Source organism: Pseudochaenichthys georgianus, chromosome 5 (genome assembly GCF_902827115.2).
Source record: "Pseudochaenichthys georgianus chromosome 5, fPseGeo1.2, whole genome shotgun sequence".
Taxonomy (NCBI): Eukaryota; Metazoa; Chordata; class Actinopteri; order Perciformes; family Channichthyidae; genus Pseudochaenichthys; species Pseudochaenichthys georgianus.
In genome coordinates this window covers 15,653,232-15,662,720 of record NC_047507.1, presented here as the reverse complement: position 1 = coordinate 15,662,720, position 9,489 = coordinate 15,653,232, and the positions used below count along the sequence as shown (strand labels likewise).

General features: G+C 39.7%; 1 long non-coding RNA gene across 1 annotated transcript; it reads left to right on the top strand.

Moving 5' to 3' along the window:
• Positions 1-5,757: 5,757 nt before the first annotated feature.
• LOC139433853 (uncharacterized) lies at positions 5,758-6,678 on the top strand. The gene is made up of 2 exons (XR_011643259.1): positions 5,758-5,980; positions 6,489-6,678. It is a non-coding gene; the product is annotated as an uncharacterized lncRNA (long non-coding RNA).
• Positions 6,679-9,489: the final 2,811 nt, after the last annotated feature.

The window sequence follows — 9,489 nt, the reverse complement described above, 5'->3', positions numbered from 1 at the left end:
TGTCAAGCAGATGGATTAATACAAAAATACTTGAAATTCTGACACCGCCCCTCTTCTGCAGGTGGCCTTCTGACAGGAAAGTACCATAACATAGACAAAGATGGTCCCCTGCCTGAAGGACGATTCTCTAGTGACATCTGGGCCGCAGCATACAGGGACAGGTGAAAGATCTACATTTTAAAACGTTTTTTTTTTTATTATGTTGCATGTTAGGTATTTATGTTTGTCTGCACTCAAGTACAATGCCAACTGATATGCCCAAAGTAATTGTGTATGTCCTTTTCTTTGTCAGATACTGGAAGCAGAGTCAGTTTGAGGCAATCGATCTGGTTATTGAGGCCTTGGAGACTGTGTACGGCTTGGAGAAACCCACCATGACATCTGCTGCTATGCGCTGGATGTACCATCACTCCCAATTTAAGGTAACTATTGTGCATATATATTTAATGCATATGTATATCTGACATCAAAACTATAGTCTGAAGACTGTATAAGGGCATACAGTAATTAGAAAATGTTATACCATATACTTTATGTGTATTTAATTATAATGCATCCTCCTAAAAACTTTGTATTTAAACATGTATGTCTGCTGTTCCAGGGGGATCTTGGTGATGGAGTCATCATTGGTATGTCAAGTATAGATCAACTTCAGCAAAACTTGGCAGCTGCAGAGGAGGGTCCTCTGGATGAGTGGTCACCGCTTTTAATGACGCCTGGAAACTAGTAGCCCACGAGTGTCCAAACTACTTCCGCTAAAGACATACAAATCTGTCCACTAATCGAGCACCCTTCAAGGGTCGAGACACACAGCATGTTGTCTGAATTATATCAAGCATCAGACATACCAATGTTAATGTCAATACTGAAACAATGTTAATGGAAACACCAAAATAATTATTTGTATGTTTATTTCTGGAACCAAATACATGAATTACCCAGTTGATTTAGTTATTTTTCAGTGCAAATTCCAGAACAAAAAGGTCCAATTCATAAAATTACCAAAACAGACAAACACAAAGTGTCAGTTGATCACTTTGCCCTGTTGGCAATCCTGTATTGAATCCAAGAATCCTTTAGGTACAAAAGCTACGATTTGAAATAGCACTACCAAACATAATGGAATAAGCTCCCAGATGTATATGCAGGCTTTCCTTTAACCACAAAGGCAACCTTTGCCTCGTGAAAAAATACAAATGTTAACTACAGGAAACTCCAGACCCCCATGGACCCTTCAGTTTGCGTGGCAATTATAGCATTAATTCCAGTAAAACTCCTTTTTCACCTCAATAACAAGTTAAGGTTAAGCCACATTATATGTATGTATGTTTCTTATGTCTTTCTAAGAAGAACCTCAACATGTTTTTGTTTATGCTACTTGCTTTGGTATCATGATTCATGTCCTATATATTCAGGTTATTTCTCTTAGTTTTTAAGTTTAATTGTAATTATTTGTCTGTTACTAGGTCATCCTTAACTTTGTTTGTGTATCTGTTTAGCTTTTCTTTATTAGCTTTATGTTGGTATTAGAATATTTATATATCAGAACAGACAGCCACATGCTTCTATTGGGGATCTTTCAATAAACAATAAATAATCAAATGAGTGGTTCTTTAGTCATAATGCACTGAAGAAACCATGTAATTACTGTCAGCCCAGTTTATCATATCTACAGTAAGTATGGACTGTACATATCTGGATTGATATAGGAGAAACCCATGAGCATAATGTGATTTAGAAAAAAAGAGATGGTGATTTGCTGACACTTAGTGGTTAAAACCAGAACTACATCTACAGGGTTCGTACGGTCATTGAAAACCTGGAAAAGTCATGGAAATTGAAAATGCAAATTCCAGGCCCTGGAAAAGTTATGGAAAACAATATTTTTCCCAAAGTTTTTGGAAAAGTCATGGAAATGTAACTAAAGTTGCCTCAAATATAATTTACATTTAATCTAATCGCTGAAATAATCTGCGGTCGCGAGCTATTATGTGCCATCATGACGCGCATGGTGTTATTTTTTAATATATGAAGTGCGAGCTGTGTGCTCGAGTCTTCCTGCCTGGAACCAACCGCTGGTGAACAGCTGTGAGAACGGGCCGTTCAGGTGTTCAGAGCAGAGCGGCAGAGCGTGATGTGAACTGGAAAGTTTTTCTGTCGCAATATCATTTAAAGGGGACCTATCATGCAAAATGCACCTTTGTACGTCTTTTATACATGAATATGTGTCCCCGGTGTTCCAGGGAACTCACCAAGTGTCAGAACACAACCCTCTCTATTTTCCTCCTTCGCCAAATCTCTAAAAAAGGGGCTGCAACGGATCTGAAAAAAACGGATCCACATTCCAATACTTTTCTACGTCACAAAGAAGTGCTCCGCTTATTGGTCAACTCTCCACCTATCAGGGGAATGAGCCACGGCCACGTGCATTGCCAAACCTCTCATTCGCATCGGCAGGCTAAATAATCAACACCCCAGTCACATCTGTGTTTTTGCCTGCTCTTGCCAGGATGTCTAAGCCAGTTAAACGTTGTGCTGTTGTTGGCTGCAAGACTCGGGACAGGGGACTGCATGCAATGCCATCAGTGGAAAAAGAAATGAATCTGTGGCTAGACTTCATTTACAAGGTACATGTGCCCGAAGACCACGGAATATTTCTGTTTGTGTGTTCCAAACATTTTACCACGGACATGTTTATTAACTTCTCTCAAGTCCAACACGGATATGCCTCCAAACTAATGCTAGACCCGGGATCAATACCAACCATCCGGGACCAGGCCAGTGAGGACACATCCAATTTTGAAGCTGTACGTTTTTATTTAGCGGTGTTTTTCCTGATAAAGCTATCTCTAGCTTGTAGCATGTAGCTTCGCCGCATCAATGTCGCCTCAAACCCAAATAGTAATCGGTTAGGTGTTTATATATTTTTGTAGCATTTTATTTTGTACGCTCCGCAGTCTTTGCTTTGTCATTTGAATTATCAGGCATTTGCTAACATGTTCAGACATACTGCCGTAATGGCGATCTGTGTGAAGGCTGTACAGCCACGCCCTAGGCGATAACACAAGTATGTATTCTCCTATTTATTAGTATTTTGTATCCTCTACAATCATATTGAGTAAGTTATAATAACAAACGTAATCTTCTGTAGGCAAGTGCCGTTTTTTCCAGCGTTATATGTAAACGCTTTTGTGATTGTAGTCTGTAAGAACGCTCAGATATCATCGATCTGTAAGCTACGCTACGCTAATGAGACATGCCGTGTTTTGCAGCGTTATATGTAAAAGCTTTTGTGTGTTTACTTGTTTGCGCACATGAATATAAATGGGAGTGTGTTAGGATACAACACTGTGTATGTATGCGAGGGGGGACACACACCACGAGTAAAACTGAGCTAAAGCCCCGTCGGTCTGTTGTTGTTGACAAGGCCTTACCTCTAGCAACAGGCTAATTAGTGGCTAGCACTCATTACAGTCAGTCTACTGAGCTCAGCCCCTCTCCAACACATCACCTGCATTGAGTCAGAAACACAGCATGCACGTTACGGTTCAAAACTAACTCAGATTGGAAAAGGCTAAGCAAAGAGCTTTGCTAAATAGAGAGCTTTGCTAAGAAGTTTCAGTTTTTTACATGCATATACTAATCTAAACCACATTTTTTGTTGTGCTTTTTTTACCATTGCACAGCCCTACGTGGCCAACTTGATGGACCTCATCTTCGAGCAAGTCTTTGTGGACCCTGCACCATTATGAGCGACCTGACAGGGAGGAGGTCATCGCCGGGTATGCTACACGGTTCAAATTGTCTGCTGTCTGAACCCAACATCGACATTTCACGGATCAGGAAACTCCCTGCGTATCCTGAGGACAACGCAGGCCGGAATCACCACTCTGATCCTGCGTCCAAGGAAGCCCCAGCACCAGCTCACAAAGCTTCTGTAAAAATATTTAGTGTCATTTATACAAAATACAAGTAGGCTACATTTAGTTTTTTTGTATGGGTTTTTTTTAACCGTTGATTTTGACAATAAAGTTCCAAGTTGATATCAAAATGTGTCGTGATTATTCATGTTTGGATGGGTAAAGAATATTCTGATTTCAAAAGCATAAGGTTGTGTGTGTGTGGACCTTTTTGTCGTACACATGGGTGTGTTATGCCATTGCTGTGTAGTATATAATAGTACAATGACGTCGTGGCGCAATTTGCACAAATAAGTCAATAACTGAGCTTTTAAAAACACATGAAACTACACACATTGCTGACAACTGAGGTGTTGTTGGAGTTATACTTTTTATCATCCTAAATTATTCAACTTTCCAACGGTTGTTGCAGGATGTTGGAAGAAAAGGACTGTAAACTATTAAACGCAATGAGGCCATTGTATATATGCTGAAAATATGAATGTCTCCCTTTATAAATATATATATTTATCGCTGTTTTTGCGTTACAAACTGTACACATTGCATTCTTGCTAATTAGCCAAAATATGAACGGAATAAGGAGCAAGCATCGTAACAGAGTAAAATAAATAGGGACAACAGCTTGTCAGCTAACCATTCAGAAACGTCCTGCTGCAACCGAGATTTTTGCACCTCCACCAAAACCTCCGCTGCTTCAGGGTCAGTTTCTGGATCAAATTGATAGTATGCTTGAACACATGCATTGCTCTGAGATGACATGTTTATTCCACACTCGTAATCACACCAAGCATGGTAACGTGACTCTCGCCGGCTCATGCCTGCTCTTCTGCAGGGGGGCGTGGAATAGAGCGAAAATGAGCGAAACGAGGCATGTCTAAAAAATGATCTGTTTGGTATTTTGAAAAATAAAATGTATAAATATACCTTATATAGGTATGGTCATACACTATATCATTTAAATATAGCATGATAGGTCTCCTTTAAGGAATAGTTGAGCTAGCTAGCTAGCTAGCATACATTGTCACTATCTGCTAACGTTAGCTTTAGCCTTCGTTTTCTAATAGTTTTTTTCATAGGCTATAAACAGAGGAGGTATAAGTATAGATCTTGTACTTGATTAAAAGTAGAAGTACTCAGATCGTGTACTTTAGTAGAAGTAGGCTAATCAGATCTTGTACTTGATAAAAGTAGAAGTACTCAGATCTTGTACTTAATAAAAGTAGAAGTACTCAGATCTTGTACTTTAGTAACAATAGAAGTACTCAGATCTTGTACTTGAGTAAAAGTAGAAGTACTCAGATCTTGTACTTGTACCAGAGTGTAGGAATACTCTGTTTCAGTAAAAGTCCTGCATTCAAAATGTTCCGTAAAAGTAGAAAAGTATTCTCATCAAAATATAGTAAAAGTAGCGACAGTAAAAGTAGTCGTTGTGCAGATTGGTCCATTTCAGAATAATATATATGATATGTTTTATAATGATTGATCATGAAAGTGTTCTCAAAGCTGGTAAAGGTGCAGCTAGTTTGAATGACTTTGTATACTGCAGGGTAGCTTGTGTATTTACTCCAGGTGGAACTAAAGTCTGATTTAACACTTGATTATATTTCACATCATTCATCCAGATGTGTGAAGTAACTAAAGGTATTAAATACATGTAGTGGAGTAGAAGTAGCTACACCATGTACCTCTGAACTGTAGTGGAGTCGAAGTACACCATGTACCTCTGAACTGGAGTGGAGTCGAAGTACACCATGTAGCCAGGGTTGGGTTGTAACCATAGACTGTATATATAAATGGACGTAGGGTCCGTGACGTCACCCATAGGATTCTGCAGAGTTGCCGTGAAGCCCTTAGTAGGCGGAGTCGGCCACTAACGGCTCGACAGCGACGTCAGAGTTCAACTCCCGCCTGTTCCAGCCTGCTCCAAATAAGGGCAAAGAGGCGGAGCCGAGGCGGGACCTGCAGCCACCGAGCTGGAAGTTCCAGAGCTAGCTGAAGCTACCAAGCTAAGCTAACATGCTCCCCATCTGCACACTGCCGTCGCATTTTACGTTTCTAAGGTAAGCGGACATAAAACTATTCAGCAAAACTATAAATAATAATCTAGGTTATTGAGTTTTTAGCATAATACTTCAGAATCTTAAAACCCCTTAACGTTTATATGCAATTGTGCTAAATTCAACACTGGAATCAAGCAAATATTAATATGTTTGCATGACATTAGTTATTTGTATTTTGATATCACTTAATTATACGTTTAAGTCAAGCTAAGGTACATGTGATGGTAGCTAGTTAGTGCTCTTACCTGTGAGGCCTCCTCCAAACAGCATAATAACCAGACTGTATCATTAAAACTAAGTACCAGTTCTAGACTGACTTTAGACAAACAATTCAAAAGACAACATGTATTTAAAGACCAATCTTTATTTGAATGTGCCTCTTAACCTGATATATTAGTTATACAGTAATAGTATTGACAATCTAAAAAAACTGAGCAACTCAACAGTCAACTTTATGTTTCTTATTGTCTAAAGCATTTATTATTTTCATTTCCCCTCTCATATTCAGTGTGGTCCAGAGAGCTGCAGAGACTTCAGGGAGAAACCTCCGTGTGATGGACGTCCAGTCTGTTGGTGTGGAGAGGACTGAGGGTCTTTCCTCAGCGAGGAGGACCAGGCCTGATAGAGGAGCCCATGCTGGGCATAGCTGATACCAACTGCACAGGCCTAGTCTGTCACGTTATTTGACTAAATGTGTTTACTTATAAATGTAATAGGTTTACACCTTCTGTCCATATGTGCTTTTTATTTAAAACATTTGATTAACTTTTGGTTCACATTTCAATAAATTTTATTTGTATTTGCACTCCTTTCGTCCATTATTCTTACTGAAAATGTTAGATTACACATTCACATCTGACTGAAGATTGGCCCCATTAATTTGTGATGTTGCAAACTCTGCGGTACAAGGCACAGGTGATGTGAAGCTCATAAAGTGAGGCAAATAGAAATAATCAGCTGATGGAGTGTCTCATAACATCAGCTTTTAATGTTCCTCTTGGATGCTCTTCTTGACCCTCAGAGAAGGAGAAAATGTCGTGTCTTTCAGGCATGTCCTTTCCTAACAAAAATGACAGGAAACATAAAACATATTATTGCAGAACAAGTGTGTTATTTATGAAAGCGTTGTGTTTGTGTGTTTAGGGGCTGTAGATATAATTATTTTGTAATTGTAATGGTTTTTTGTTTTTTTTAACAGTGAGCAATCAGATTATGAATGAACAGTATGAAGTTCATCAACATTGAAATATATGTTATTATCAAAATAATATTTAACTGTTACAAAACGTAGTGCAACTGTAGAAGCTTGCTCTGTTGTCTCACTGAAAGAATCACTTTTACCACGTTTTTACAGACAATATTGAGAGATAAATAGTAGCAGTTCTCACCGTGTTAAATATCTTTGCCTTCAATACATTAAATTAGAAAGCTGACAAAGTCATATTGCTAAATATCTAAAATGTAACTTTTTGCATGGAAAAAACCCTCAACTTAACTGATGTGTAGGTGATCGAGTATTTAGTATTGTTTAATGGAATACATATCAGTGTATTAAAGTCAATACTTCATTTATTTAAACCAATATCTTTCTTGATTCTTTGTACAGTATGAAAAAAAGAGTCTTTGTACCTGTGCTGAAGTTCACTGCTGTGAGGAGTCCAGTTCTGTCTCTCAGGCTGCGGCCCCACGAGGACGAATTCGGTCGTTTGCGTTACTGTTTAGTGTCATATAGACCGTTCGGCCACACGAGGACGACCGAATATGGCACTAAACGACTGAGGAAACGACAACGGGTCCCAAGGTGGATAGAAATGCATACGCCACTCTCTGGGGGGTCAAACAGCTCCGTGTGTGCGCCCTATACGGACATTTTCAGATCACTGATAGTGATTGCGCAATAGCCCCGCCTCTCCCCACCTCTTCTGCTCACCTCCGCTTACCCCGCGCCAGTGCTGAAGTGTTTCGCCACCAACAACAACAACAATGGCGGATCGCAGAGTTGCTATCGTGCTCCGGACGCTATTGACCATGCTACAGTTGTTTGTGCAACATCTACAGCAATAATGATGAGGCAATAGCCCCGCCTCTCCCCACCTCTGCTGCTCACCCCCACGTCAAAGTAAACTGCATCCTGAATTCAGATTATTTATCTTTCTCTCGCGAGTGAAGTCTAATCTGACAGGACGGAGACACGCAGCTCTGCCCACCTACAGCTCTTCCCGCTGCAGCAAAACACACACTTCAAGTCAGATCATCACCCTTAGCTATTTTAATTACCTCTCAAACTCCCTAAACTAGTTATAAATATGTTTATTTTTTACTGTCGGCCGGGTCACTCATTACTGGATCAGCTGCTGCATGAGACAGACACTGACGCTGTCCGAAGAGAAGGAGGAAAAAGAGAGGCTCCGTGTATTTTATCATTATATTATATAGAGTCGTTATTCATTTGTTTTAAAGCTCAATAAATAACAAAGAAGACCTTTGACCGGCACTTTTATAATTTTGTCCGGAAGATTTCAACTTTAATACACGCTGACTGGCGAAAAACTCTGCCCGGTTCCCTCGGCCCCCACCGCGGAGAATAAACAGAAGGGCAACCATGACAACCATGCTTCTTCGCTGCTTTTGTGGAGGAAGTTACAGCGCCACGTAGAGGCTCCTGCATATGTACTGCAGCTTCTCCAGCGGTTGGAGCTAAACGGAGCGGTCTCGTGTGGGCAGACACTATCCGGATAATTATTGCATGTGGACGGAAGCCGTTTGCGATTGCGTTTGCATTAATCCTATGCGTTTAGCCGTTTTCGTCCTCGTGGGGCCGCAGCCTCACTCTCTGGTCCAGCCTGTCTGCATCACCTGGACACCTTAAACAAACAGATATATGTAAAGTACCATGTGTACAAACAATATGACTGATTCTCTTCTGTTGAACATGTTGGATAGTGTATTGTCCGAGTCAGGGTCCTTTTTATTTTACTGTAACTTTGGAAGTTGTGTTACCAATGCTTACTGTTTATTTGATACCCATTTGGTAATGCAATTAATAAAAACAATAAGGTTTGGGTTCGTTCTTCAGATGACTGACGTTAACGTGTAAGCTCGATAATGAACTCCAGCTCAATCAACCATATTGTAATATCTAAGTAATCATCTTTAAATATGACATTAATAATTGTAATATACACACCTTATTGTGAGGTTGATTTCACATACACGACATTAGCTTGTCTACATACTTGAGCATAGCCAATTTAAATTAACCTTAGATGCATACAGTTCTACCTACATAATAAAATATCTCTAAATTACAAGGATGTAACCTTATTTTATCAACCTCAAACAGAAGCCGTTTGTTCAACAGTATTATCCCACTTAACACTTGTCTATTTCGTTTTAACCTTTATATATACAGTCTATGATTTTAACTTGGAGGCTACGATTAGCATCGTTAGCACCGATGTAGCTACCACTAGCTTACATGCTAACCCAAGCCTTACCATTCATTACGT